The sequence below is a fragment of the Capsicum annuum genome, chromosome 3 (assembly GCF_002878395.1).
Source record: "Capsicum annuum cultivar UCD-10X-F1 chromosome 3, UCD10Xv1.1, whole genome shotgun sequence".
Lineage (NCBI taxonomy): Eukaryota > Viridiplantae > Streptophyta > Magnoliopsida > Solanales > Solanaceae > Capsicum > Capsicum annuum.
Genome location: NC_061113.1, coordinates 73,057,655 through 73,066,304, shown reverse-complemented (window position 1 = coordinate 73,066,304; position 8,650 = coordinate 73,057,655).

Sequence of the window (8,650 nt, the reverse complement as noted above, 5' to 3'; positions counted from 1 at the left end):
ATTCATTATAAAGGTATAGTGTTAGTCGAACCTACAATAGATACAAAGTAAAAGGCTACCCCCGATATTCCTCTTCTATGATCCACAAGTTATCCATTAAACAATTGCATCAATTTGTTGAATTCATTAACAATATCCGCTCAAAATATAATCAACTCTTTTGCCATTATTATTGTATAGTGATCCAGCTATCCAATTACCTGTAATATTTTTCAAGTAAACTTATACTACAATGTTGATTTTAAAAATTTGAGTACGCATAATATATCTTGAAATCTTGTAAAAAGAAATCTATAGATGTAATGAGAATAGACTAATTTGGATGAATGATTGGAATAAGAACTCGATTCTACATATAATATACGAAGCAAAAAGAAAGAAAAATTACACTCTCCCCGTCCCCTTTCAAATTTTAACATTCAAACGATTAAACTTTATCTTTACATACAAATTTTGTCAAAGTTTGACCAAATATTCTATTTACCACCTGTATTAAATAAAAAAAATACTAGATGATAACATAACAAAAACTACAATATGATCGCGTTATCAAAACAATACAATTAAACATAATCTTTACCATAAAATCAAATTATAAAATTATATGCAAAATACATACATTAAAAATAAAAAATAAATACAAACAAAATCTAGACGATATATTGCAAAAAAATTGTGAAATAAGACGTATATAGATTGTATCATAGAATTCATTGCAAATTAAAATATCACAACTGAAAGTTTGTTGCTAAAATAAGAAGTACCTTCATATTAAAATAGAGAAAGAAAAAATAAAATAAATAAAAGACCCTAATTTTTTTCTTTGTTTAAAAAAAAATTAACTAACTATTGCTAAAATATGGAAGGAATTAATAAAGTACGAAAAAAAAAACTAACTAACTAATTCTCACGTCTCTACCATACATTCTTGCTAAAATAGGAAAGAAAAATTGATTTACCTAAATTAAAGAATATTACATGAATTTTATACCTAAACTAATTCTGTTCCTAATAAATCATACATTTAAAAGGACTCATAAATTAATTAATTAATCTAATAAAGTTCGATAATATTTTGAAAAAATTAGTGAAAAGACGATTTTATCTATTGCGGAGACTTTTAGTGAAGGATAAAAAGTTCAAATCACTTTTCTAAGGGTCTTCACACTTTTAATATATTATAGATTATAGATATAAATACAGATTAATAATTGATTTATTATATTTTTACATAATTTTTGGATATTATATGTTATTCTTTTTGTTTCAATTTATGTAGCACTGATGAAATGTTTGAGAAAGTCAATCAAATATGTTACTATATAGTTTTAGTTGTTAATTATTATTATTATATGATCTTTTTGCCTAATTTTCACGTAATATATGTTACTCAATTTATCCTTATTTATATGACATTGATAGAATTTTAAAAGTCAAATAAGTTTTTTATGCATATTTCAAATATATTTAAATTTGATTATCATTGTGGTTTATATTATATTTCAAAAAAAAAATTCAAATTTATATTTTCAATTTATGTTGTATTAATAAGATTTTTAGTCAACAATTTTTTTATGTGTCTTTAAATAATTGAAATGTGAAATACTTTTCCAAAAAAATGTAAATAATTTTAATGGCCAAACGGCTACTAAATTTAGTAGGAATTTGTCTGTCAAATAAAATTTCCTGAGCCAAATGAACCTTTTAGTTCTACAGATTAAAAATAAAAATAATTAAATTAAAATAAAAATCTAAAATTATAAAAATGTCCTCGATCAAAAGCAGACAGCTGGAAGCAGGCATGACAACTGTGAGCTGCCTGCTCACTGATGCTTATATATAGTAGTAATATCAATTTTATTAGGTACTAAAAAAATGTAAAAGAACAAGTAAAATTATGTACTTGTATATGTTTGTATTGTGGATCCTGCTATTCATTCTTTTACCAACTGAACCTATAAACTCGATCAAAAAAAGATTTTTAAACCCCCTCCTACATGTAGCTCAGTCGCCCTTAAATAAATGATATGTTAGATTATGTCACATAAATTAATGCCCAGAAACAATTATCTTCATTAACTTTTTAAAAAAATTATTAATCAATAATGCTAAATGAAAAGCAAAACAATAAATTATAAATTTATTTTTTTAAATAAAATTCATATTTCTCTTTCTCATCTAGTCAGCTTTCCTCTACCTCCCCTAACCCATACCACTAACCTCACCATTCCCACAACCACCAATTGTATTTCTCTTACTCTCCTACACCTCATTGATTTTGTATTTCAAAATGCACAACCAAACACAACTAAAACAAGCACCATCGTGCTCTATTTTCGTTCATTAACGACGAGCTCCATTTCCGGCGAAGTTCTCCAACAACTACAGTTCCCCTGCACAATAATTTTTATCGTTGTTACGTATAAACCTCTCATTTAAAATTTCATGCTATAATTCTTTTCAGATTTAAAGTTATGAATTTCAGGCTAGGCTAGTTTCGAACGAAATCTGAGTGAAGTACGATCTAGGTCAATACGTGAGTTTAGATTTGATTCTTTGTTAGCAAAGACGATAAGAAGCCCATAGGATTTTATGAAATTAAATTTGGAAGAGTAGAATTCCAGAATTAATTTTAGCGCAAAAGGTATTGTTTGGGATGCCTTGAAATTAAAGTATGTTGTGAAAAGGGAGATTTTCTGGGTAAAATTAGGCATTCTACCTCGGCTATGTCACTGTAGTTACATGCCTAAAAGTGAAACAATTCCGCTATAGTACCCAATCAACGCCGCTATAGCGCCCAATCAACTCCTTTATAGTGATGCTGCTACAACAATGTATGTCACTATAGCAGCGAAAATTGATAATTTATTTTTAAAATATTCCAAAATGATTTATTTTTTTGAAACTTATTTTGGGTAAGAGAGAGGCAAATTTTGGATGAAGATCATCATAGAATCATCGTTTTGCTTCATTAAGGTAAGGAATTCATTTTCGTTAGCTAGTTGTCACACCCCGATTTTTCACCGCGTCCGACCCCGCTAGGGAGTTGGTTTTAGAGAAAATGTGTCTTTCCAATTAAAGTGACGTTTTGAAAAGGGATTATTTTATTTACAGAGTCACCACTTGGAATTGAGTTTGGGTGTCCCAAGTCACCTTATTGAATCCCTATTCAAAAAGAAAATGACTCTTTAATTTTTATTTTTCCGATCTGCGAACTAGAAATCCGGATAAGGAATTCTGTTGACTGAGGGGAAGGTGTTAGGCACCCCTCGAGTCCCGTGGTTCTAGCACGGTCGCTTTAATGACTTACGTCCGGCTTAAATTAAACCCTTTTTTTTTTTTTTAGGATTTATAATATTTGTCAACCTAAAAGTTGTTTGCCTCCCACTTTTAATTTATTTTGAAATTATTTATTGACGTGTGGCTTACCGATAGTAGTACTTTTCGGCCTCACCACAAATTTTGGCACGTTTCTCGCGCCTTTACGGCATTTATAAGTCGTCCCTATTTTCCCAATCTAAATATGCACCTAATGGGTTTTAAACCTCCCCAACCCAATTCAATTGGCTTCAAATGGTAAATTAATTTAATTATGACGAATGGTCGGTAGCAGGGCTTTCCAACTTCATCGTCAATTTTTGCTTGTATACAATTTTAATTTTCTAGAGGTTAAGGTACTAATTCATTCTTTTATGAATTAAAAAATCCTTTTAATAATGGGTTTGAAAGTAATACTCGTGTCTCGTCTCATTCATTTTTTATACTAATAAATAGTAAATTAATTAATCATACATGCTAACTCTAAGCCACAGTAACATTAGCGTATACCAATAATTCATTCCAAGCTAAAGAAAACACAGTATCAAACAAGCGAACAACCAATCATGAAATATAGAATTGATTTAACAAAAGAAGAAAATTCTAACTAAAAACTGACTAAGAATAATGTAAAGGTAGTTGGACAAATTTCTTTCGGAAAAAGAAAAAGAAAATACTTAAATTTATATTATTTTAGCATCCATACCATAAGTTCATCTAATTATTTTATAGATCATGGAAATATAATAAAATGATCACTTTAGCATCGTTGACATCATTTGTTGTTTAGACAATAAATGTACAAATGTTCAAATATTTTAGTTAATTTGCCATGCCTTTTTTTCTTTAGCAAGTTTTTTTTTTCTTTTCAGTTTTTTTTTTTTACTGATTTTCGTCTCTCTCTCTTTTACTCACTGCCTTTTTTTTAAAAAAAATAATTGTGTTTACTGTTTTCACACATCTATTTTATTCATTTATTATTTTATTACAGGCATGCATGAGTTCTAAGTTGTAATTTATATCTCAACTATACCAATCACATGTCAACTAAACTTAAAGTTACATTTTCAACGCTAATTACTTTAACAAGTTATCTCGTATAAGTTCAAAATTAATTCACTTAATCATTATTCTGGAACGACAATAAGTTATAAACAAAGACCTAGAGCAAACTACAATAGAAATAATAAATACACACTAAATAATCTAAAGAAGAACCATTGAAATAACTTCATTCATGCTCTGTTTTCACAACAAAACTTGTAAAAGAATAGTACGGGATTTGAATAAAAACCTGTATGACGAACTAAATCAAAAGAGAAGCTTTTATGTCGAACCAGAAACTCAAACGGAGATCTTAAACTCCAAACCCGAATTTCTTTTCCTCTTCTCCTTTGTTTTTTTCTTTGTTTTTAAATCTTTTTCTCACTTACTCCTCTTCTGTTTTTTTTGCCTTTTGTTTTTTGCTTTTTGTTTTCTTTTTTTCTCCTCCGTGTGTGTGTGTCTTATGTATTATATATAGTAGTCCTAGTGCATGTGTGTATGTAGTGTGTTATATAGGTAGTGTGTGCATGTGTGCATGTAGTTTGTGTCGTGTGTGTGTGTGGGAGAGTGGGAGAGGTCAATTAGGAGTGGGGAATTGTGGGTGGTTTGGGTAGTTTAGGTTTTTTTTTTTTTTCATTATTATTATTATTATTAATAAGATAAAAATAATTAAAAACTAATAAAATATAACATAAGCTAATAACTAGTCTTGGGAATATGATTAAGAAATATCACACCACTTTTTATTAAAATTGGAAGAAGAAACAAATTTTTTATTTTTTTTTTTAAAATAAAAAAAAAATAAAAACTAAAAATGAAACTTATTTAAAATGTGACTCTATTTTTGTAGTTTTCAAAATTTTTAAAACAAACTTTGTTAAACTAAGATAAAATTGAAATATCTAACTTAGACCTAAAAATAAAATACATATATATATTAAACACTAAAAATGACGTAAAACATTAGGTTTTGGTCAAAAATTAGGTGTTTACACTAGTAAATCAATATACTAGCCTTAAAATTGCTAGTTTGCGTAGTTTGGGGATGGTTAACGGTTGAATTTTGCTAGTTTTCTGGTGTAAGGGAGTAAACTAAGTATAGAATTAATGAATTTTAGTTAATTATTTTTAATTTACCCTTGCATGTCATTAACTCACTAAATTGTTCCTGAATTGATAGTTTTAAGTGTATTAAGGCAGTAAAGCCTAAGCACAGGGAGTGAATAATCATGAACTTGGACTTAGGGGTTGGGAGTGAGTTGTAATCCCAAACTTTTAGGTTATTTTATTCAGAGAAAATAGTTTATTACCCTCCTAACCTTTACCCTAAATCCCAACTGCACACTCAACCTTTAAAGGTGACCTATTACCCCCTAAACTTATTTTTACTGAATTTATTACCCCTAGTTGCTGACATGTCAACGAGTGTGACTACATCGCCCATGAGCACGTCAGCTGATTGCCACGTCATTATTTTGCATGATGTGGTAATGGCGTGGCATGACATGGCAATGACGTAGCATGACATGACAATGATGTGGCATGACATGGCAATGACGTGGCATAACGTGGCAGCGCGTGCATCACACCACATTTTCAAATGACTGGTTGTCAATTTTTAGGAGGATAATAATTCCACTTTAAAATAGTTCGGGGGGGGGGGGGTAATAGGTCATCTTTAAAGATTGAGTGTGTAGTTGGGATTTGGGGTAAAGGCTGGGGGGTAATAGACTATTTTCTTTTTTATTAATTATGTGTTTGTAAGTATTTTTTACATCGAGATCAAGCAAAAATTACACAAAAGGGCAAGGCTCCGACTTAGTGGAGTTATGTAAGTTTGGTTTGAGGTAGGTGATAGTATTATAGCCTAACCTAATTTGAATTATATGTGCATGCTAAATACTTCTTAGTTTGGCTTGTTAGTACATGTTGCTTGGTGTAGTCAATTTAATGATTTTTATCTTATATTAGGAATGCTTCGGTAACTGAATATTATGCTTCGGTAACTAAATATTCTCTAGTCTTATTGATGTGATAAGGTTGGCAGACACTTACACCTGAGAATTTAGTACATGGACAAAATTAATCCCCAAGTCATGCTTAGAGGGTGGTTATGATACCCATAGCATATATGTATAAGGTTTGGATGAGTTTAATAATTTCATGAGTGAACCGGTAAATATATATATATATATATATATATATATATATTTAATGCTTAACTTGTCTAGACTTGTTTTGACTTGGCTTGATTTACTTGAATTAGTGGTAAATAGCTTGACTTGTTATTTGTAATCCTAAACTGCTTAATTGATACTTGTTATGCTAGGTGTTGGTTAGAATGAGCATGGATTAACTTATTGTGATATGTTTTGGGTTAAATGTTTATATTCTCATCTTGGGTTTTTCAAATGACCTTACCAGTACACTCTTGTTCTTGTGTGATGATAATACACTTACTCATACTTTATTGAGTGCAACACATATTCCAGTGGCTCCTGCAAGACCTCAATTGTGACTCAATCTTAAGATCTAGATTTCAAGGGGGAGCGACTCATTCGGCTATCGTGGAATCTTTCCTTTATGTCATGGTCCTTTATTTGAAAACTATGCACTTTCTTTTAGTCTTTGGGGTTGCATCCCTTTCTTGACATTCTTAGTATGTTTTAGTTCATCGACTTTCAGATTTTTGGAGCGTTTCTATTTTAGTTTTATTTTTGCTTTTCCTTAAGTTGTTAGACTGAATGATCTTAAAATTATTAATGAGATAGTTTTCTTCTACTCTATCTAACTGTTGGTTAATGTTATTGGGGTTATTGATTCTCCCACTGAAGAATAAGGTGGGTGTCACTCACGTCTAATTGGATTGTGAGAAAGTTGGTATCAGAGCCTAGTTTCGTCGTTCTTGTTATTATACCAAAACGTGTCCAGTAGAGTCTCGCAGAATAATACGGAGACGTCTACACTTTTCTCGGGAGGCTATAAAACTTTAAGAATATTGTCCTTCATACTACTTTTGTGTTATAACTTGATTCCAATAGGTAACCAATTTTTTTCACTTTTTTGTTTGCAGATGGTGACTAATAGGTCAAATGAAACCTGACCATTTAAGCACCCCACTGGCTATTCCAGCTTAGAGCTAGCCGTAAGAAAAAAGGAAATGAGCGATTGGGAGAGGTAGGGGAAGAAAGGACAAGCCACACTCGCTAGGTGTAGATCTCAAGCAGCTCCTAGCCAGGCTCATGAAGTTAGTATCACCCCCTCACTTCAAGATTATTTGGAGGAGATATAGGCAGTAGAAGAGCAGTTAATGAAGCCTGAGGTGGCAGAACCAACTAGGGTCGCAACCTTATCTCCTATGTCTGTTGAGGTTGTTCAACAAGTGTTAGCTTTTTTTAGTGGGTTGTCCAGTACTAGAGCCACCCTTACTATGATGGTTATTTAGGCTCCAAGTGTTATCCCATTACTGTTATGGCTTCTATGATGGATGCGGCTTCAGGGACTGATGTTTTTTCTCGTACGATTTTGGGTTTAGTGATGACAGGTGCTGAACATGATCTATTGACAAGATTTTTAAAGATGAACCCTCCAACATTCCAGGGAACTAAATTTGAACTTTTGAGTTCATTATTGACTATTATGAGAGGTTACTCAAGATGGGTATTGTACAACAACATGAAGTTGAGTTTGTCACCTTTTTGTTAGAGAGGGATGTTAAGCAATGTTGAAGGGCGTATAATGAATTTTGGTGACCAATTTTACCTACATTTACTTAGGAGCAATTTCATGCATTTTTCTTAGAGAAGTATGTGCCGCAGGCCCTCCGTGAAGGATGAGTTGTTGGCATTGGAATAGGGTGATCTGTCAGTTGTGGCATATGAGGCTAATTTCCATGCTTTGCCTCACTATGCTACTTAGTTGTTGGCTACTGGGGAGGATAAGATTCAAATCTATTCAAGGGTTTGAATTATGATCTTTAGGTTTTGTCTGTGCATATGACTTCTGCAGGGAAGAGGTTTAATGGGGTGTTAGATTATGGAAGTTAGAGGGGGTAATGCAAGCGGGTCAAGATAAGATGTTAGCCAAGAAGTCCTATAATTTTGGAAATTCCACCGAATCCTTCTTCAAGGGACATGGTTAACATGTCTACCCAGCTTTTCCTATTCAGTCAACATTGTTAACATCTACTATAGGTCCAACTAAGGTTTCCTCTCATTCACAAGTTATTAGGATCCAAAGGGCTTCCTACTCGTCTACCAGTCGACCTTCTCTCGAGCAGGGATATTAT